General features: G+C 44.2%; 34 pseudogenes; all 34 read left to right on the top strand.

The window, feature by feature from the left end:
• Positions 1 to 33: 33 nt before the first annotated feature.
• Positions 34 to 152, top strand: LOC144188909 (5S ribosomal RNA; annotated as a pseudogene).
• Positions 153 to 208: 56 nt separating this feature from the next.
• Positions 209 to 327, top strand: LOC144187972 (5S ribosomal RNA; annotated as a pseudogene).
• A 56-nt stretch (positions 328 to 383) lies between these two features.
• LOC144189658 (5S ribosomal RNA) lies at positions 384 to 502 on the top strand (annotated as a pseudogene).
• Positions 503 to 558: 56 nt separating this feature from the next.
• On the top strand, positions 559 to 677 carry LOC144182394 (5S ribosomal RNA; annotated as a pseudogene).
• A 56-nt stretch (positions 678 to 733) lies between these two features.
• Positions 734 to 852, top strand: LOC144187483 (5S ribosomal RNA; annotated as a pseudogene).
• A 7,852-nt stretch (positions 853 to 8,704) lies between these two features.
• On the top strand, positions 8,705 to 8,833 carry LOC144185023 (5S ribosomal RNA; annotated as a pseudogene).
• A 56-nt stretch (positions 8,834 to 8,889) lies between these two features.
• Positions 8,890 to 9,018, top strand: LOC144185118 (5S ribosomal RNA; annotated as a pseudogene).
• Positions 9,019 to 9,074: 56 nt separating this feature from the next.
• LOC144185341 (5S ribosomal RNA) lies at positions 9,075 to 9,203 on the top strand (annotated as a pseudogene).
• A 56-nt stretch (positions 9,204 to 9,259) lies between these two features.
• LOC144184149 (5S ribosomal RNA) lies at positions 9,260 to 9,388 on the top strand (annotated as a pseudogene).
• A 56-nt stretch (positions 9,389 to 9,444) lies between these two features.
• LOC144181827 (5S ribosomal RNA) lies at positions 9,445 to 9,563 on the top strand (annotated as a pseudogene).
• Positions 9,564 to 16,252: 6,689 nt separating this feature from the next.
• LOC144186529 (5S ribosomal RNA) lies at positions 16,253 to 16,381 on the top strand (annotated as a pseudogene).
• A 56-nt stretch (positions 16,382 to 16,437) lies between these two features.
• LOC144187199 (5S ribosomal RNA) lies at positions 16,438 to 16,566 on the top strand (annotated as a pseudogene).
• Positions 16,567 to 16,622: 56 nt separating this feature from the next.
• On the top strand, positions 16,623 to 16,741 carry LOC144189282 (5S ribosomal RNA; annotated as a pseudogene).
• A 56-nt stretch (positions 16,742 to 16,797) lies between these two features.
• On the top strand, positions 16,798 to 16,916 carry LOC144191176 (5S ribosomal RNA; annotated as a pseudogene).
• Positions 16,917 to 16,972: 56 nt separating this feature from the next.
• On the top strand, positions 16,973 to 17,101 carry LOC144184955 (5S ribosomal RNA; annotated as a pseudogene).
• A 56-nt stretch (positions 17,102 to 17,157) lies between these two features.
• Positions 17,158 to 17,276, top strand: LOC144188684 (5S ribosomal RNA; annotated as a pseudogene).
• Positions 17,277 to 17,332: 56 nt separating this feature from the next.
• Positions 17,333 to 17,451, top strand: LOC144188683 (5S ribosomal RNA; annotated as a pseudogene).
• Positions 17,452 to 17,507: 56 nt separating this feature from the next.
• Positions 17,508 to 17,636, top strand: LOC144184533 (5S ribosomal RNA; annotated as a pseudogene).
• Positions 17,637 to 17,692: 56 nt separating this feature from the next.
• LOC144185732 (5S ribosomal RNA) lies at positions 17,693 to 17,811 on the top strand (annotated as a pseudogene).
• Positions 17,812 to 17,867: 56 nt separating this feature from the next.
• Positions 17,868 to 17,986, top strand: LOC144185904 (5S ribosomal RNA; annotated as a pseudogene).
• A 56-nt stretch (positions 17,987 to 18,042) lies between these two features.
• Positions 18,043 to 18,161, top strand: LOC144183245 (5S ribosomal RNA; annotated as a pseudogene).
• Positions 18,162 to 18,217: 56 nt separating this feature from the next.
• Positions 18,218 to 18,336, top strand: LOC144188682 (5S ribosomal RNA; annotated as a pseudogene).
• A 56-nt stretch (positions 18,337 to 18,392) lies between these two features.
• Positions 18,393 to 18,511, top strand: LOC144187482 (5S ribosomal RNA; annotated as a pseudogene).
• A 56-nt stretch (positions 18,512 to 18,567) lies between these two features.
• Positions 18,568 to 18,696, top strand: LOC144183284 (5S ribosomal RNA; annotated as a pseudogene).
• A 56-nt stretch (positions 18,697 to 18,752) lies between these two features.
• Positions 18,753 to 18,881, top strand: LOC144184367 (5S ribosomal RNA; annotated as a pseudogene).
• Positions 18,882 to 18,937: 56 nt separating this feature from the next.
• Positions 18,938 to 19,056, top strand: LOC144191369 (5S ribosomal RNA; annotated as a pseudogene).
• Positions 19,057 to 19,112: 56 nt separating this feature from the next.
• LOC144186147 (5S ribosomal RNA) lies at positions 19,113 to 19,241 on the top strand (annotated as a pseudogene).
• A 56-nt stretch (positions 19,242 to 19,297) lies between these two features.
• Positions 19,298 to 19,416, top strand: LOC144186418 (5S ribosomal RNA; annotated as a pseudogene).
• A 56-nt stretch (positions 19,417 to 19,472) lies between these two features.
• Positions 19,473 to 19,591, top strand: LOC144188681 (5S ribosomal RNA; annotated as a pseudogene).
• A 56-nt stretch (positions 19,592 to 19,647) lies between these two features.
• LOC144188580 (5S ribosomal RNA) lies at positions 19,648 to 19,766 on the top strand (annotated as a pseudogene).
• Positions 19,767 to 19,822: 56 nt separating this feature from the next.
• LOC144182279 (5S ribosomal RNA) lies at positions 19,823 to 19,951 on the top strand (annotated as a pseudogene).
• Positions 19,952 to 20,192: 241 nt separating this feature from the next.
• LOC144185493 (5S ribosomal RNA) lies at positions 20,193 to 20,311 on the top strand (annotated as a pseudogene).
• A 56-nt stretch (positions 20,312 to 20,367) lies between these two features.
• Positions 20,368 to 20,486, top strand: LOC144185731 (5S ribosomal RNA; annotated as a pseudogene).
• A 56-nt stretch (positions 20,487 to 20,542) lies between these two features.
• LOC144185145 (5S ribosomal RNA) lies at positions 20,543 to 20,671 on the top strand (annotated as a pseudogene).
• The last annotated feature ends 51 nt before the right edge of the window (positions 20,672 to 20,722 follow it).

Genomic DNA, 20,722 nt, shown 5'->3' with positions numbered 1-20,722 from the left:
ATTTCATGGGTGTCCATCTGCTAGTGCAGTACCGCTCACGGCCATACCACCCTGAAAAGGCCCGATCTCGTCCGATCTCGGAAGCCAAGCAAGGTTCGGCCTGGTTAGTACCTGATTGGGAGACCGCTTGGGAATACCAGGTGCTGTGAGCATCATACCCCGCATCTTTTTCGACATTTCATGGGTGTCCATCTGCAAGAGAAGTACCGCTCACGGCCATACCACCCTGAAAAGGCCCGATCTCGTCCGATCTCGGAAGCCAAGCATGGTTTGGCCTGGTTAGTACCTGATTGGGAGACCACTTGGGAATACCAGGTGCTGTGAGCATCATACCCCGCATCTTTTTCGACATTTCATGGGTGTCCATCTGCAAGAGCAGTACCGCTCACGGCCATACCACCCTGAAAAGGCCCGATCTCGTCCGATCTAGGAAGCCAAGCATGGTTTGGCCTGGTTAGTACCTGATTGGGAGACCGCTTGGGAATACCAGGTGCTGTGAGCATCATACCCCGCATCTTTTTCGACATTTCATGGGTGTCCATCTGCTAGTGCAGTACCGCTCACGGCCATACCACCCTGAAAAGGCCCGATCACGCCCGATCTCGGAAGCCAAGCATGGTTCGGCCTGTTTAGTACCTGATTGGGAGACCGCTTGGGAATACCAGGTGCTGTGTGCATCATACCCCGCATCTTTTTCGACATTTCATGGGTGTCCATCTGCTAGTGCAGTACCGCTCACGGCCATACCACCCTGAAAAGGCCCGATCTCGTCCGATCTCGGAAGCCAAGCATGGTTCGGCCTGTTTAGTACCTGATTGGGAGACCGCTTGGGAATACCAGGTGCTGTGAGCATCATACCCCGCATCTTTTTCGACATTTCATGGGTGTCTGTTGGGTTTGTTCTGTTTTACTATTATAATAGTTATATTAATTCATTTCTTTATTAAATCATTCTCTTTCTTTTCTCTGTATTAATTCATTACTTTGTTAAATCATTCTCTTTCTGTTTTTCAAAAGTGTTGAGGTCACACCAAGTCATCTTTAACCTGGACAGCCTGTTCCAGGATGGTTATACAAACAATCCACCCAATCTGGGTCCTTGAGATTTGGTGGGCCCTTGGTGACGAGGACAGGGCTATTCGGACAATAACAAGAATATTGTTATCGTTATGTAACCGTACACTTCGGGTTTTTCTGTATGTAACGATTATATGATTATGATTATATTATATGATTCTTAGGTCAAGGAGGTTGTATAATTACTCTAATCTACATGTTGTTAGGTCTAGTCCCTGTTTTTGTTATTAGTAAAATACTTTGATTGTTATTGTAGTCCCAGATGTTGTTTTTACTCATACGTGATGGAATGATCAACAACTCTGTAACTTGTGACCATAAGAATGGGACGAAAACGTCTATTCGAGGAGACGTTCGGAAGTTGTAAGGTGACACTTGCTGTAACGCTCCCCTCCGGAGGCTTTTATCTGTTGTATCCATTTCTATTTAATTAAATGTCAATAATTGAATAAGATGTCTTCCTGCCGTTATTGATAATTACGGACGAAGGTAATTATTAATGAACCTGACATTTTGGTCCTTCTGAGCCATGGAGGTCAATATACCGGAGCGAGAACCCAGGCGCTGCTGTTCGACATCTGGTAAGTGACCGTGCGCACGGCGTCTTCAAAACCCTTGGTGGGCCGGAGTTTTTCGACGGGGGCGCCTGGATTCTCGGCGGTTGAAGACTTTTCCTGCTGGAGGGAGACATCTGATGGATCTCGGGTAAGTCCACATTAATGTCTGCATGTTGTGACGGTGTTTCCAAATGCGTTAAAGGGACATTGTATGTGAGGTCCATTGTGGGCTGGTTTCGCGTCCTGGGTGACGGCGACAAAACCCTGTGTTTATACTAGTCAATGGCAGGTACGGTGGGGCACTTTGCTGGAAAGTGTCCTGTGTCTCAGGGGTAGGCACGAATGTATTGTACTGGAGGTACAATGGTGGGGCTGGGAAGTGTCCTGTGTCTAAAGGGTAGGCACGAATATGTTGTAAATGTTGTATGGTGTTTGTGTGGTTTCTGCAGTAAAATTAAGATAAGCCTAGGAAATACAGTCGAAGGAGTGATAATAATAAAAATAGAGTGATAATAATAAAAATAGATATAATAAAGTTAACTGTGTGAGGCACACGAACTCACTACAAAAAAGTAAAATATGGGAAACACGTGTTGTAAGGCGGGTTTGGATGACGATCCAAAAAATACGTCTAACTTGTAAGGATTGGAAAAAATTGGTAAGACAAAGCGCTTTAAAAATATTACACAGCTATATTTATGGATAAATAAATATGGGTTTGCTGGCCAGCTTAAAATGCATAAAATGCAGGATAATATATACACTAATGGAGGTAATATACATATATAAATAATATGTGAGTGGATAAAAGTGTAACAGCTTGTTCCACAGACACTAATGGAGGTAATATACGTATATAAATAATATGTGAGTGGATAAAAGTGTAACAGCTTGTTCCACAGACACTAATGGCGAAATAAGGCCGGGGAGAAGTTAAAAAATACTATTTTGGGAAAATAGTGGGGGCTCCCTCGGATAACGGGGATATATTTAAGACCGTGGCGGCGGGAAAGTACTGTTTGGTAAGGAAAAAATAGCGGGGCCTCCTCGGCTGACGGGGAAAATATTTACCGAGATAGGTGACGGGCGCGTAGGAAGTTTAACAAAAATAAAGGGAGCTAGAAAATTAATGGGGACACTGGTATTTGATTTGGTTAATCCGGGTATGACGTTTTGTGATTACAATAAATTGGGTTTTTTTGTGATGCTTGGGCTTGTATAACAACAATTAGAATGGTTATTTCCAAGTGCTGGTGGTGCTTTGTTAATATAACCTATATGTACTGTCAATTTACAGCAATGTGATGGCTTATTGCAGCTTGGTTTTTGATCCCGTCCGCTAACGGGAAGATGGTGTTTAAAAAGACAAAAGAATATATACAAAATGATCATTTAAATTTTAGCAGGGAATGTCACCTGTGTTTTTATTATGCTCTAGACTTGCCAAAAAATGTGTCAACTGCGGGGGAAGCGTTTCTGGTGCAGCGGCTGCTGATTAGATGGGAGTGAAACATGTGGGCCGCGGGGCAGACGATTTAACTGTGTTGGGCTTTCGGGAGCGTTCGGACCGTGTAAACAACTAAAATTTTGTGATCCCTTCCGTGAAGACATTATAATAATAATAATTGGCCTTGGGGGTGCTGAAGCAAACTTGAGGGCAGAAAATGGGTTTTTGCCATATTGTTGTGCTTGCAGCATACATATTCTGGATATATGGGGTCTTGGAAAAATATTGTGATGTAGTTGAATATCGGAAGAGGGGTTAATTTGACGTTTTAATGGTTGTCTTCTCTAAAAAGCGTTGTATTTGGGCACAGGGAAAAAGCTGGTTTGTAAACATAAGATAACAATGCTGTTTTCGCAGCAAGAGTGGAGGTCATAGTTAACGGCTAATTGCGTTTTCTGTTTGGACTTTTCAGAATAAGAACAATACATGGGCTGCAAGAAATGCAAGGTTATGCGAATGCTTTCGCATTGATATTTTGGGTTTTAAAATGAAATGTATTAAGAGGATAGAAAATCTGTTCAGTAAAAGGTTGATTTGGTAAAAAGCTTTGGATTTGGGAAATAGACCAAAATAGTCATTTTTGAGCAATTGTGGATTTCAAAGGGCTCTTAGTAAAAGGAAACTAGCTTTTGGAGGATAAAATAATATTAATACTATTTCAGAATTTTTTGATTGTTCAAAATACTTTAATCCAGGAGGTTGGCCAGGATGACAAAATTTACAATATTATGGTATATTGGTGACGATAAGGTTTTTAAAACATTAAAGTTGTAATTAGGAATTGTCTAACAAAAGGTTGATTTCTCTAATTTAATTGTTGAAGATTTTTGTTTTGGTAACAGGCTATGGGAAAAGACTTTTGTCTTAAGTAAACATCATATGAGGTGATTTACAAAGTATATAGTAGGTATTGAATTATTTGGCTGTTAACGACATCAGATGGGAAATTTACAATAAAATAGTGGCATGATAAAATTCATGGCATTCATCCAAATAATTAGGTGAATTGTAAATAAAATAATTGGTTTAGGATGAGCATATTTTCCCTAAGAATGGAGTAACATGGAATGTTTTTCAAAGTGCACTTGAAAGAACATTGTCTGTTGTCCTGGCGGGAGGAAATATGCTTTGTCACAGGTCATATTGATGACTTTAAGGATATTACAGATTGGATAAGCATTGGTCAATTGATACAACCAAATAACGTTGCTTTTTACTGCTTTAAGGGCATGCAAATTGGTGAGAACTTTAGAAATTCATATCATTGCAACGATGGGGTTAATACGCCTGAATGTTACAGTGATAACGAGGGGCAATAACAAGCTTAGATAAGGGAGGGAAAGGAGAAATTCTCCAAATTCCAGAATCTGGCTTAGAAACAGGTTATGTTAGTCGTTTTGGGTTTTTGACAGGATCTGGTGGTACATGAATTCTGGGAAATTTTGGGAAATTGGGGACCCCATATCTAAAACAAGTTTGAGACAAATGTGTAAATAGGCTCTATTTGGCGCTGGATGCACAAATTCTAGAGGGGCCTTTCATGTTTGGAAACAAGTGACGCTTTAGGTAGATGGGTTGTCTATGAACAAAATGGGATGGGGGAAATTCGCTTACAAATTCGGCGTGTTATCTTGGTTCATAGAATTTGGAGTCAAGGCGACGTAATAAAGGCCATAGGCGTCATGTTGTATAAAATAGGCGTGGATGAATTAGTTTTACAAATGGGGGAGATTATCTTATCACCTGAAACAAGTAGAAACAAAATTGGATGGCCGCATTAAAAGGTGATTGGCATGCTATTAGAGGAAATTGGGATTTTCCAAAAAACCTGATAGGGGGCCATTAGGTCATGGCGGCTGTGAAAAATAAAAACCTTAGATGTGAAACTATTGCCACCTCAATTCGGGGAACAAACAGGTAAACTGATAGCATTAAAAAGGATATAACTTTGTGTGAAACTTGAAGGTAATTTTTTACAAACGGTTAAAATGCTAGAGTGGGGGTGTGTATATTAAAGGATCTACTCATGAATGCGGGGTGGATCCAGACCTTCCGGAATGTGGGGTATTCATGGCGTCCTCAAGAATTTGTGGATTTTCTCCGGGTACTCCAGTTTACTCCCACAAAATGAAATTATGGATGCTAGACTGGTTGAACACACTAAATTCTTCTTTTTATGAGTGTGAGCGTGAATGATAGTTTGTCTTTTTGTGTTTTTTGATTGGCAGACCACCGAGACATAATCTATCAATAAAAGATCAATAAAGAAAATAATTTGGGCTTGAGTCAAGGGAAGACCTATGTCTCGACAAGGGGGAGGTGGCCTTGCTACAACGGCACTACAAGGTTTAGGTTTTAAATCTATATGCATACCCACATATCCATTTCAAAAAATACATATAGATTTTATTTTATTTTATTAGATCATATGGATATCATTCCACGATATGGAATTTCAGAAACTATTTATAGTGATAATGGCTCCCATTTTGTTAATATAATAGTTGTCTACCATCCACAATTGGCGGACCTTATATGAAGTCCTGTTTGGTAGACCTTACAAATTGTTATTATTCACTACACAATGACAATTGGATGATGAGGCGAATCTATCAGAAAAAAAAAAAAAAACGCACACACCAAATTTAGACTATCAGAGGGAGATTTTGCTTGTCAACAGGAAACGGACGAAGCGACGGTGATTCTTGAAGACTGGATGCTGATAAGCAGCATAAAAGAAGAAACATCGGAGCAACGCAAAGTCGGAGGGTCCTTGTTACTGAAAGGGGACACGGATGCACCTTTCCCACAGTAAGAAGGTTGTCTAAATTGAAACGTTTCAAGAGGAAAACTCCCTAAACAAAGACAAAAAGTCATGTTGAAAACAATTATTGCTTTTGGGGCAATGAGATTAATGATGATTGTGATTCTATTCCTTTCCACAGTAGGGTTGTTTTCTCCAGTTGGAGAAAAAGGCGGAGGCGTTTCAATTGAGGATACACCTTCTTACGGGAGGGTAAACCGAGAAACATACACATTTACATTTAATTAACATTACCTACTAAATCAAATTTCCAAATTGAAAATATATATTTGGACTCGGCGACGTCCCGGGTGCCGTACAAGGTGTCAATCTATGGTGGGAAATATGTGTGGTACATTAACAGCAAAAAAATTGAAGATTGGGAAAAGCCTTGTTGCAGAAATTGGTCAAGATTGGAAAGCTTGGACTGACATATTAACCTGTGAAATTTATTTCTGAAACAGGGATTTCCCAAACGGGGGATAATTGGGCGCTGTTAATGGAGTGTAAAGAGGACAAGCACTAGGTGGAGCTACTTTGGTAAAAGGGTGGTCTCAATTGAAACATTGAGGGGACGGGTAAAATAAACTTTCTGACTTAATAAAATACGGGAAACACCAATATTAATTGAAAAGATTATTGCTCAGCAAGCAATACCATAAAACTATAGGGAACTCTTTTATATTGGGTTTGACGTCTCCATATAGTTTCAATTGAGACTAAACCATCTTACAAAAGATTAGGATAACCTACCAGACAAGGGAAAAAACGATGGGGTCTAACAACTCCCTCAATCACCATTCTTTTGGGGAAAAGTGTTTTTACAAATGAAAAAACGTGTCCTACTTGGCAAGAAAGAAAAAAAAATATATTGAAACAGTGTTTATCCTGTTACGCAGTAAATAGGAAGTCAATTTTTCCACTGTTTAATCATTTTACCTGCTTAAACCTTACAGGGCATGGTCTGAAGCTAGGGGCGATAAATGAGACGTGGTGTACCGGCGTTCTAAAACAAACTACACCCCTGATACCACGTTCTGGCCTATGGTGGCGGGGTGGTAGATAAATTATACGACTCCTGCCGAAACGCGGCAGGACTAGGTACTTTGGTCTCACTGCTCTTACCGATGTCTGTTTTTCCATCCACAGTGGAGGAGATACAATTGGCGGCTCATAATTCGGCTGAAGGGTCGACCCTCCCGACATCGTCGAGAGGCATGGAGGGAAGGAGATCCAACATACATTGATGCGATTGGCATCCCCTGGGGCGTACCAGATGAGTATAAGCTGGCTAATCAGATCGCAGCAGGTTGGGAGTCTATCTTCCTTCTAATCACCCCAAACAAAAATGTGGATAGAATAAATTACTTACATTACAATGTACAAAACTTGGAAATTATACTGAACAGGGATTTGTGGCCATAAAGGAACAACTGGCAGCTACCAGTCTGATGGCGTTCCGGGGTCGCATAGCGGTGGATATGATCCTTGAAACGGGGCGTGTGTGCAATGTTTGTAAAACAATGTTGCACCTTCATACCGAACAACACGTCACCCAGTGGATCTCTCACCAGGGCCATTACTGGCCTGCAAACACTGAACCGCAATATGCAAGAGCACTCTGGAGTAGATACGTCCGCATTGTCAGATTGGTGGGATAAGACCTTTGGAAAATCTAAAGATTTGGCTACATCCTTCGTGGTTACTATAGGCACAATTACCGCTATCCTAACATTGTGTGGGTGATGTAGTATCCCCTGTTTGCGCTCCTTACTAAGCCGACTTATAACTACTGCAATTGCCCCTACAAATTCTAAAGTACATGAGTTGTATCTTATGGGACGGTTTGGGGAAAGCAGTGAGGTCCAGGAGTACGGTAAATCCGAGGACCAATTGGACGAATATAATTATGTTTTTTCTCTTTCAGACCAGCCATGGGAGTAAGGAGTAGGCGGGAAAAATCACAGTCACCCGACATTACCATTTAGTGATTACTAAGAAATGACTAATAACATACATATTATAAAAACGGGGGAATGTTGGGTTTGTTCTGTTTTACTATTATAATAGTTATATTAATTCATTTCTTTATTAAATCATTCTCTTTCTTTTCTCTGTATTAATTCATTACTTTGTTAAATCATTCTCTTTCTGTTTTTCAAAAGTGTTGAGGTCACACCAAGTCATCTTTAACCTGGACAGCCTGTTCCAGGATGGTTATACAAACAATCCACCCAATCTGGGTCCTTGAGATTTGGTGGGCCCTTGGTGACGAGGACAGGGCTATTCGGACAATAACAAGAATATTGTGATCGTTATGTAACCGTACACTTCGGGTTTTTCTGTATGTAACGATTATATGATTATGATTATATTATATGATTCTTAGGTCAAGGAGGTTGTATAATTACTCTAATCTACATGTAGTTAGGTCTAGTCCCTGTTTTTGTTATTAGTAAAATACTTTGATTGTTATTGTAGTCCCAGATGTTGTTTTTACTCATACGTGATGGAATGATCAACAACTCTGTAACTTGTGACCATAAGAATGGGACGAAAACATCTATTCGAGGAGACGTTCGGAAGTTGTAAGGTGACACTTGCTGTAACGCTCCCCTCCGGAGGCTTTTATCTGTTGTATCCATTTCTATTTAATTAAATGTCAATAATTGAATAAGATGTCTTCCTGCAGTTATTGATAATTACGGACGAAGGTAATTATTAAAGAACCTGACAGTGTTCATCTGCAAGAGCAGTACCGCTCACGGCCATGCCACCCTGATAAGGCCCGATCTCGCCCGATCTCGTCCGACCTCGGCAGCCAAGCATGGTTCGGCCTGGTTAGTACCTGATTGGGAGACCGCTTGGGAATACCAGGTGCTGTGAGCATCATACCCCGCATTTTTTTCGACATTTCATGGGTGTCCATCTGCAAGAGCAGTACCGCTCACTGCCATACCACCCTGAAAAGGCCCGATCTCGCCCGATCTCGTCCGAACTCGGCAGCCAAGCATGGTTCGGCCTGGTTAGTACCTGATTGGGAGACCGCTTGAGAATACCAGGTGCTGTGAGCATCATACCCCGCATCTTTTTCGACATTTCATGGGTGTCCATCTGCAAGAGCAGTACCGCTCACGGCCATACCGCCCTGATAAGGCCCGATCTCGCCCGATCTCGTCCGATCTCGGCAGCCAAGCATGGTTCGGCCTGGTTAATACCTGATTGGGAGACCGCTTGGGAATACCAGGTGCTGTGAGCATCATACCCCGCATCTTTTTCGACATTTCATGGGTGTCCATCTGCAAGAGCAGTACCGCTCACGGCCATACCACCCTGAAAAGGCCCAATCTCGCCCGATCTCGTCCGATCTCGGCAGCCAAGCAGGGTTCAGCCTGTTTAGTACCTGATTGGGAGACCGCTTGGGAATACCAGGTGCTGTGAGCATCTTGCCCCGCATCTTTTTCGACATTTCATGGGTGTCCATCTGCACGAGCAGTACCGCTCACGGCCATACCACCCTGAAAAGGCCCGATCTCGCCCGATCTAGGAAGCCAAGCATGGTTTGGCCTGGTTAGTACCTGATTGGGAGACCGCTTGGGAATACCAGGTGCTGTGAGCATCATACTCCGCATCTTTTTCGACATTTTGTGAAGTATGAATGTATTTTATGCTTATTATTATGTCTTTTGGTTTATATAGTGTAGTAACTAGAATAGAATTTTGCATGACCCAGTGGAAACTTCCATCATGACACCTTTTAGTTAAGGGGGTGTCATCTTTCACGACACCCACTTCTTTGTCTACTTCTTCCCGCCTTATGTTTGTACCTAGGTCACATGACCCTTTGTTAATAAAACCAGCTCAACTGTTGGAGGGAGGCAGGGATTGGAACTGGTCAGGCAAGGAGATGGACTCGTCTCCAAGCGCTTGCACCTCCCGACCCCTCCCTCAGCTGATGTCTTTGAAAATCTCATCAAGCCGACTCTGCGTGTGCTACCTCTGATCCGAATTATTGAATGTATATGGTTCTAAACCTGACATTTTCTGGTGCCGAAACCCGGGAATTCATTTCTGAATTTCTCGGACCGCGGTGGACTGAAGGCCAAGAATTACTGACGTCAGCCCTCTTACTTTGAAAGAGGGGGCATTTCGGTCGATCGCGGCCCGTTTGAAGAAGGAACCCGGCCGGAGAGAGGATGCACGCACAAGAGACGGTAGGGCTGTTTAAAATTTATATATAACAAGGCTGGTGAAAATCCCGTTTTTCCTCTCGTGAAAAAGTCGAAGAAAAACGTTCCATAAATAGGAAATATTTGCATATCGTTGGGGAGTATGTATGTCAAAAAAAAATAAAGGGAATACACAAGATATGCGGCGAATGTACACTTCGGCCATAGGTGACATTCGTAAGGAAAACTGGTGACGCGGTTTAGACTAGAGGGTGAAAGAATCCCTCGTAAAGGATTTTTGGAGATTGTTAAAAATAAGGGAAACCTTCCAAAAATACAGCACCTGATGAGTAAAAGCGCTTGATAAAAGTAATCTTCATATGAAGTATATATATATATATCAACCGAAAGGATATATATATATATGAACCTGAAATATGCCGTGACGCAGTCATAAATCTCGATGATTGCCGCGCAAAATAAGAGTATAAACGACTATCTAGGCGGGTAAATAAGATAATAAATTAGTTGGGACGTCCCTAAAAAAAATCCTAAAGAAATATATAAATAGAGTAACATTTGACCATTGTTTGGAAAAAGTTCAAAAACAAAGCACATGGTTTGGGGGAAATTGTTAGTGGAACCTTTGCAAACTATTCAAAGGAATTTAGAGAAAAAAAAGCTGTAAACAAAGGAAAAAAGCAAGGAAAAATATGTAAGCAGCTAGACGATATTTAAGTTTGGATAGAACAAGCTACTAAACGAGAAGAACAAAGATTTGAGAAGAAAGTTAAAAGGGCTGAACAAAGGCCGCCGTGGTTGTTGGGCCCGTTGAAGAAACAACAGCAAGAAGCCCACTTTACGACCAGCCCCCCTTCACAGATGCAGACACTCCTCACCTAACATTCCAGGCACCTTTTTTTTACAAACAAACCACACAAGGGGGTTTGCGGGGGCTCCTGGAATGCCAGGCCAGAGACGTCTCAAATTACCTCCGCACCAAGTAAAGAGCAGAGGGAGATAAGAATTTAGAGGCAGAGGAGACAGAAATGGCATTCATCCAAATTGTTAATGATATCAAATGAGAAGAAAACAATGCAGAAATGGCATTGATCCAAATTATTAGGAAAAGTTTAGATAAAAGTTTAGATAAAATAATTAATTTAGGATAAGCATGATTTCTATAGGATGGAATAAGATGAATCATGTTTAGTGCACGAAATATAATTCATTGTTTTTCCATCACTAGATGAAATATGCTTTAGTGTGAGTCATATTAATGACTATTAACCTAGTTCTTTTGAGAACGATTAGTGCTGATAGGACAGCAAAAGGTGGTTAGCTGCCAATAAGCCCTTTTCAGGGATGGCGCTCTCCACTAGTGAAAAAAATGCAGACCACTGATGTCTGATTATGAATGCGTGTGAGCGTGAATGGTTGTTTGTCTTTTTGTGTTCTTGATTGGCCATCCACCAAGATATAATTGATCCCTTAGATATCAAGGTGGAAAAGGATTTAGCAAATTGGAATCAATTTCTGAAACTGCCAATAAGCCCTTTTCAGGGATGGCAGCGAAGGATTGGAAATTTGAAATCAATTTCTGAAATCGCCAATAAGCCTTTTTGGATGGCGATGAAAAATCAAGGAAAATAGTTTAGTCCAAAGAAATTTTTTGATGATAATGCATTGGATTGGAGGAACAAATCTGCAATGCGAAATTTTGAAGCACTGAGAAAAACAAAAACAGTGGATCATATGAAATTCCAAAGTACCATTGATGTATAGGGATAATGGCATCCAAATTGTGTTAACAGATTAATTGACTGAATTGACAAAATGTTCCATATTTCGTTACCATACCAAACGCCATTATTCACTACACGATTGGAGCTGAAGGATGACTCTAATCTGGCTATCTGTATAAAAGAAAAACTTTAAAGAAAAGAAACGCACTAATTTTGAGCTAGCAGAAGAAGACTGTGTTTTTCAACAGGAAACATGGAGAAGACGCACGAGCAACCCAAAATGAGAACGTCCGTACAACTCTTGCTGACCAAACAGCAGACATGAAAATAGCGGAGGATGCAGATCCACCTTTGCACTGTAAGGAGGTTCTCTCAGTTGAAACGTTTGAGGAGACAGGTAAGATAAGCTTATTGACGCGATCAGACGTAATGGAAAGCATCCAATATTGATTGGAAAGATTATTGCTCGAGGAGCAATGCCATAAACCATAAGGAACTTTTTATATTGGTTTTATTGTCTCCATAAAAAGTGAAAGCGTTTCAATTGAGAACAAACCTTCTTACAGATTTTTAAAGTAAACGATTAAGAGTGAAAAGAGAGTTTCCAATGGATAGATATGTAACAAAATTTTAATTTTATGCCGAATTATTGGAAAATGTTGATTAAGAAAGTTTTATAGATGATTGGCAAACTCCAAAGACAATGGAATGTTACATTTGATAAAAAAGACTACTAGTTTGGGATATTTTGAATTTCAAATAATTGAGTCTAATATGCAACGCGATACACATTGTTAATTGAATTGGGACTTGATTACTAAGCTTTTTATAAGTAATGAATTTTAATTGCCCTAAAGGAAAATTATGCTAGAAAATATTAACCCTGATAAACAAGGGGTGGTTACAGTTTAGTGGGTTCAATTCTTTTCAGAATTATAAATGTTTACATTTGTTTCTGGATATTAATTGATGTGAATGTAACTGTTGCAGAGAGCGGGAAAGCTGTTTTCCTGAGGAGAAGGCAGCCTGGTTTGCTCTTTGTATTTTTCATATTTTTAGCATGATTTGTTAATTTGTGTAATTGCAGGAAAGGAAAAATCAAATATAGTTTTTGATCTTAACAAGGAAGCAGCAATCACAATAGAATAACAGCTAGTATATCTACTTTTGACTGATAAAGCATTCAGATTTTCACAAGCAAAGTGATGGAATAAGTAAGATTGTTGTGATTTTTGTCCATTAGAGAATTAAGCCCAACCAAGTGGCCGTATGCAGGTGTTGAGCACGCGCTAAAGACGACAGCAGCTAAAGCAGCAGCGCAAACACTTACTACACAGTATTCACAACAACAAAAACTGAGTCGAAAACAGTATTAATTAATATGCAAAACATTGCATCACAGAAGGTAGAGATGCATCTATACAAAAAGAACACAGAACAGTCTGCAGAAGACCTGTACACAGCTAAAGGCCTAGCGTGCCTCCCAAAAATTATTCCAAAATTGAGCCATGGATTGAACCATGTCTCAACAGGGGGGATGATGGACATGGTACAGCGTGTGTTCCATGTCCCAGAGGTCTAAATACCTACTTTTAAATTTTTTGTAGGAACCGTTTGATTTGTTGCAGACCTGGTGTGCAAGGTAACCTCAGGCCCAAACGAGGACAACGTCCAAAGAGTGTGGGACTGGTAGAGCAAACAAATGTTCATGGAAGACCATTTCAACATCCTCTATGGGAAGGTGAAACATGACAAAAGGCTAAGGGCAAGGCAGACCTAATCACAGAATGGATGGTAACATGTTTGGAGAAACTTGTCCAAAGAACATGTTAGCTGCCGTGATCCCCTTTTGTCTACTTTGCAGGAGGTGGTGAAGCCAGGTGACTGGATGCTGATCCGAGTCATAAAAAGGAAGTCCTGGTTCTCTCCACGATGGGAAGACCCATTCGTGGCCCAACTCACCAACCTCCACTGCTGCAAAGATTTTTGAGAGGTATACGTAGATTCACCAATCTCAGGTCAAGGTGGTTCGAAACATAGGGGACTGTGAGTAGACTGCAAGCCGGACGGTACCAAAACCCTTGTCCGTGGAACATCATCAGACGTCTACTCACCTGCCCCGAGCGCCCCTCGCTTAACTTTGACATTTCGTAGACTTAGCATTCCCGCGCAGAAGCCAAAATGAAAGCTGCCTCCACCCTCATCACAGCGACTCTACTATCAGCCGCAACCTGGGCGTGGCTGGATGCCCTGCCCACTGAGACTCGAGCAGGAAATCGAGATGGTCCCATGCTACTGTCGCAAAAAAAGACTGAGGTGGTATGAAAAGAGTGATCAAAAGAATTATTATGAAGAAAATGTGTGGTATAATTTCGTGATGTTTCAGAAGAAATTGTCCGGTGTGAATGAAAATTGTTGTGTGTAGTCGTATACCTATTTCCACAGGCACCCCGCCAGTTTATCTTAAGCCAATTAATCCCTACGACTATGACACCAACACACCTCCATGGTACCTAGAAGCTGCAATTAGAGCTAAAGTTCCCCAAATTAATCCGACTGTACCACATTTGGCTTTTACAAGACTCCTAAAATACAATTGGACAGATCTTGCTATGTTGAACGACGTCCCATACCCACGTGGTTTTAAAGCCGTGTGTTTTGCCAGTATCATGTCCCTTTTTGGCCACTCCATGCCGTTGGGGGAAGTCCCCATGAAGTGCTGCAGTCAGGTAATTACCCCGTGCACGCGAAACACCACTAACAAAGACCAGTTCAATGCCACAGGAGCGCCCCCGGGTGCCACCTGCAGGGATTATTACACTCTCCCTGATGTATTGGGCACTAATCCTCAAGATGATGGGTATTGGCTATGCGGCCATACAGTGTTTTTGAGTTTGCCCACAGCATGGACAGGTCGGTGTGCAATGGTGCAGATGGTCCAGGATGCCTTCCTTCTAAGGGGAGTAAAGGCAAGGGATAAGAGATCAGTGCAATTCATACCATATGACTCAATTTGGGGCATTGATGTTCCTGATGACCATAAACTATGGTCCACCCCCCAAAGAAATTCATACTGTCACTACTTCCTCAGCTTGGAATTGGTAAAGTTATGCTCCGAGTGGAGACATTGAATTATCGTATGGGACTGTTCATTAACCAAACTTTCAAGGCTCTACAGGGCATAGCAGATGAATTACAAGCCCTTAGAGAAATGGAGCGCCAAGACCAGATGGTCTTGGATTTGATAGCAGCCAAGGATGGAGGTGTGTGCGCCATGGTCGGAGAACACGGTTGTACTTTCATCCCAGATGAAATCGATGACGTAGGTAACATTCGTGCAATAGCTGAAATGAAAGCCTTGGCCAACGCCATGGCCCAGGATCCCTCAGCTATAGGTGCATCACATTGGTCGTGGTGAATACCCGGGTCGTGGTTCGCGATCCTGGTTAAATTTTTAACACCGTTACTTGCAATTATGTTACTCTTCTGTATTTTCTGTATTTTCTCAATGTGTATAATCCCTTGCATGAAAGCTATGGTTTGAAATACTATCCAGCATACGCTGGTAGCTTACAGCGACATACAGTATCACCGCGTGACATGCCGTAATGAAGATTCTCCCACCATTTTGAAATGCGACGAGTATGTCGAGTCATCCGGGTAATTGTACATGTCTTAACTTCAAAACTGTGTTCGCTCATAAAGAGGGACACAGAGGGATTTTCTTATATAACCTTAAAGCTACCTCACGTTTTTCACCTGTGCCTTCACAAATGATTTTATTGTTTTCCTATATAACCTTAAAACTATCTCACGTTTTTCACCTTTGCCTTCACAAATGACTTTATTGTTTTCCATACTTTTTGATAAGTACCTGCTGATGATGTTTATATTCTAATACCTAGATAGGAGGGATATAAATTGATGTTTAATGAAAATTCTTTCAAAGTTACTAAAGGGGGGAAATGTGAAGTATGAATGTATTTTATGCTTATTATTATGTCTTTTGGTTTATATAGTGTAGTAACTAGAATAGAATTTTGCATGACCCAGTGGAAACTTCCATCATGACACCTTTTAGTTAAGGGGGTGTCATCTTTCACGACACCCACTTCTTTGTCTACTTCTTCCCGCCTTATGTTTGTACCTAGGTCACATGACCCTTTGTTAATAAAACCAGCTCAACTGTTGGAGGGAGGCAGGGATTGGAACTGGTCAGGCAAGGAGATGGACTCGTCTCCAAGCGCTTGCACCTCCCGACCCCTCCCTCAGCTGATGTCTTTGAAAATCTCATCAAGCCGACTCTGCGTGTGCTACCTCTGATCCGAATTATTGAATGTATATGGTTCTAAACCTGACACATTTCATGGGTGTCCATCTGCTAGTGCAGTACCGCTCACGGCCATACCACCCTGAAAAGGCCCGATCTCGTCCGATCTCGTCCGATCTCGGAAGCCAAGCATGGATCGGCCTGTTTAGTACCTAATTGGGAGACCGCTTGTGAATACCAGGTGCTGTGAGCATCATACCCCGCATCTTTTTCGACATTTCATGGGTGTCCATCTGCTAGTGCAGTACCGCTCACGGCCATACCACCCTGAAAAGGCACGATCTCGTCCGATCTCGCCCGATCTCGGCAGCCAAGCATGATTCGGCCTGTTTAGTACCTGATTGGGAGACCGCTTGGGAATACCAGGTGCTGTGAGCATCATACCCCGCATCTTTTTCGACATTTCATGGGTGTCCATCTGCGAGAGCAGTACCGCTCACGGCCATACCACCCTGAAAAGGCCCGATCTCGTCCGATCTCGGAAGCCAAGCATGGTTCGGCCTGGTTAGTACCTGATTGGGAGACCGCTTGGGAATACCAGGTGCTGTGAGCATCTTGCCCCGCATCTTTTTCGACATTTCATGGGTGTCCATCTGCTAGTGCAGTACCGCTCACGGCCATACCACCCTGAAAAGGCCCGATCTCGTCTGATCTCGGAAGCCAAGCATGGTTCGGCCTGTTTAGTGCCTGATTGGGAGACCGCTTGGGAATACCAGGTGCTGTGAGCATCATACCCTGCATCTTTTTCGACATTTCATAAGTGTCCATCTGCAAGAGCAGTACCGCTCACTGCCATACCACCCTGAAAAGGCCCGATCTCGTCCGATCTCGTCCGATCTCGGCAGCCAAGCATGGTTCGGCCTGGTTAGTACCTGATTGGGAGACCGCTTGGGAATACCAGGTGCTGTGAGCATCATACCCCGCATCTTTTTCGACATTTCATGGGTGTCCATCTGCTAGTGCAGTACCGCTCACGGCCATACCACCCTGAAAAGGCCCGATCTCGTCCGATCTCGGCAGCCAAGCATGGTTCGGCCTGTTTAGTACCTGATTGGGAGACCGCTTGGGAATACCAGGTGCTGTGAGCATCATACCCCGCATCTTTTTCGACATTTCATGGGTGTCCATCTGCTAGTGCAGTACCGCTCACGGCCATACCACCCTGAAAAGGCCCGATCTCGTCCGATCTCGGCAGCCAAGCATGGTTCGGCCTGTTTAGTACCTGATTGGGAGACCGCTTGGGAATACCAGGTGCTGTGAGCATCATACCCCGCATCTTTTTCGACATTTCATGGGTGTCCATCTGCTAGTGCAGTACCGCTCACGGCCATACCACCCTGAAAAGGCCCGATCTCGTCCGATCTCGTCCGATCTCGGCAGCCAAGCATGGTTCGGCCTGTTTAGTACCTGATTGGGAGACCGCTTGGGAATACCAGGTGCTGTGAGCATCATACCTCGCATCTTTTTCGACATTTCATGGGTGTCCATCTGCAAGTGCAGTACCGCTCACGGCCATACCACCCTGAAAAGGCCCGATTTCGCCCGATCTAGGTAGCCAAGCATGGTCCGGCCTGGTTAGTACCTGATTGGGAGACCGCTTGGGAATACCAGGTGCTGTGAGCATCATACCCCGCATCTTTTTCGACATTTCATGGGTGTCCATCTGCTAGTGCAGTACTGCTCACGGCCATACCACCCTGAAAAGGCCCGATCTCGTCCGATCTCGGCAGCCAAGCATGGTTCGGCCTGGTTAGTACCTGATTGGGAGACCGCTTGGGAATACCAGGTGCTGTGAGCATCATACCCAGCATCTTTTTCGACATTTCATGGGTGTCCATCTGCAAGAGCAGTACCCCTCACGGCCATACCACCCTGAAAAGGCCCGATCTCGTCCGATCTCGGAAGCCACGCATGGTTCGGCCTGTTTAGTACCTGATTGGGAGACCGCTTGGGAATACCAGGTGCTGTGAGCATCATACCCCGCATCTTTTTCGACATTTCATGGGTGTCCATCTGCTAGTGCAGTACCGCTCACGGCCATACCACCCTGAAAAGGCCCGATCTCGTCCGATCTCGGCAGCCAAGCATGGTTCGGCCTGTTTAGTACCTGATTGGGAGACCGCTTGGGAATACCAGGTGCTGTGAGCATCATACCCCGCATCTTTTTCGACATTTCATGGGTGTCCATCTGCTAGTGCAGTCCCGCTCACGGCCATACCACCCTGAAAAGGCCCGATCTCGTCCGATCTCGGAAGCCAAGCATGGTTCGGCCTGTTTAGTACCTGATTGGGAGACCGCTTGGGAATACCAGGTGCTGTGAGCATCATACCCCGCATCTTTTTCGACATTCCATGGGTGTCCATCTGCAAGAGCAGTACCGCTCACGGCCATACCACCCTGATAAGGCCCGACCTCGCCCGATCTCGTCTGATCTCGGCAGCCAAGCATGGTTCGGCCTGGTTAGTACCTGATTGGGAGACCGCTTGGGAATACCAGGTGCTGTGAGCATCATACCCCGCATCTTTTTCGACATTTCATGGGTGTCCATCTGCTAGTGCAGTACCGCTCACGGCCATACCACCCTGATAAGGCCCGATCTCGCCCGATTTCGTCCGATCTCGGCAGCCAAGCATGGTTCGGCCTGGTTAGTACCTGATTGGGAGACCGCTTGGGAATACCAGGTGCTGTGAGCATCATACCCCGCATATTTTTCGACATTTCATGGGTGTCCATCTGCAAGAGCAGTACCGCTCACGGCCATACCACCCTGTAAAGGCCCGATCTCGTCCGATCTTGGAGGCCAAGCATGGTTCGGCCTGGTTAGTACCTGATTGGGAGACCGCTTGGGAATACCAGGTGCTGTGAGCATCATACCCCGCATCTTTTTCGACATTTCATGGGTGTCCATCTGCTAGTGCAGTACCGCTCACGGCCATACAACCCTGATAAGGCCCGATCTCGTCCGATCTCGTGCGATCTCGGCAGCCAAACATGGATCGGCCTGGTTAGTACCTAATTGGGAGACCGCTTGGGAATACCAGGTGCTGTGAGCATCATACCTCGCATCTTTTTCGACATTTCATGGGTGTCCATCTGCATGAGCAGTACCGCTCACGGCCATACCACCCTGAAAAGGCCCGATCTTGTCCGATCACAGAAGCCAAGCATGGTTCGGTCTGGTTAGTACCTGATTGGGAGACCGCTTGGGAATACCAGGTGCTGTGAGCATCACACCACGCATCTTTTTCGACATTTCATGGGTGTCCATCTGCTAGTGCAGTACCGCTCACGGCCATACCACCCTGAAAAGGCCCGATCTCGTCCGATCTCGGCAGCCAAGCATGGTTCGGCCTGTTTAGTACCTGATTGGGAGACCGCTTGGGAATACCAGGTGCTGTGAGCAGCATACCCCGCATCTTTTTCGACATTTCATGGGTGTCCATCTGCTAATGCAGTACCGCTCACGGCCATACCACCCTGAAAAGGCCCGATCTCGTCCGATCTCGGAAGCCAAGCATGGTCCGGCCTGGTTAGTACCTGATTGGGAGACCGCTTGGGAATACTAGGTGCTGTGAGCATCATACCCCGCATCTTTTTCGACATTTCATGGGTGTCCATCTGCAAGAGCAGTACCGCTCACGGCCATACCACCCTGAAAAGGCCCGATCTCGCCCGATCTCGTCCGATCTCGGCAGCCAAGCATGGTTCGGCCTGGTTAGTACCTGATTGGGAGACCGCTTGGGAACACCAGGTGCTGTGAGCATCATACCCCGCACCTTTTTCGACATTTCATGGGTGTCCATCTGCAAGAGCAGTACCGCTCACGGCCATACTACCCTGATAAGGCCCGATCTCGCCCGATCTCGTCCGATCTTGGCAGCCAAGCAGGGTTCTGCCTGTTTAGTACCTGATTGGGAGACCGCTTGGGATTACCAGGTGCTGTGAGCATCTTGCCCCGCATCTTTTTCGACATTTCATGGGTGTCCATCTGCAGGAGTAGTACCGCTCACGGCCATACCACCCTGAAAAGGCCCATTCTCCTCCGATCTCGGAAGCCAAACATGGTTCGGCCTGGTAAGTACCTGATTGGGAGACCGCTTGGGAATACCAGGTGCTGTGAGCATCATACCCCGCATCTTTTTCGACATTTCATGGGTGTCCATCTGCAAAAGCAGTACCGCTCACGGCCATACCACCCTGAAAAGGCCCGATTTCGCCCGATCTAGGTAGCCAAGCATGGTCCGGCCTGGTTAGTACCTGATTGGGAGACCGCTTGGGAATACCAGGTGCTGTGAGCATCATACCCCGCATCTTTTTCGACATTTCATGGGTGTCCATCTGCTAGTGCAGTACCGCTCACGGCCATACCACCCTGAAAAGGCCCGATCTCGTCCGATCTCGTCCGATCTCGGAAGCCAAGCATGGTTCGGCCTGTTTAGTACCTGATTGGGAGACCGCTTGGGAATACCAGGTGCTGTGTGCATCATACCCCGCATCTTTTTCGACATTTCATGGGTGTCCATCTGCTTGTGCA

The sequence above is a fragment of the Stigmatopora nigra genome, unplaced genomic scaffold, assembly GCF_051989575.1.
Source record: "Stigmatopora nigra isolate UIUO_SnigA unplaced genomic scaffold, RoL_Snig_1.1 HiC_scaffold_24, whole genome shotgun sequence".
Lineage (NCBI taxonomy): Eukaryota > Metazoa > Chordata > Actinopteri > Syngnathiformes > Syngnathidae > Stigmatopora > Stigmatopora nigra.
This window is presented reverse-complemented; position numbering and strand designations above follow the sequence as displayed.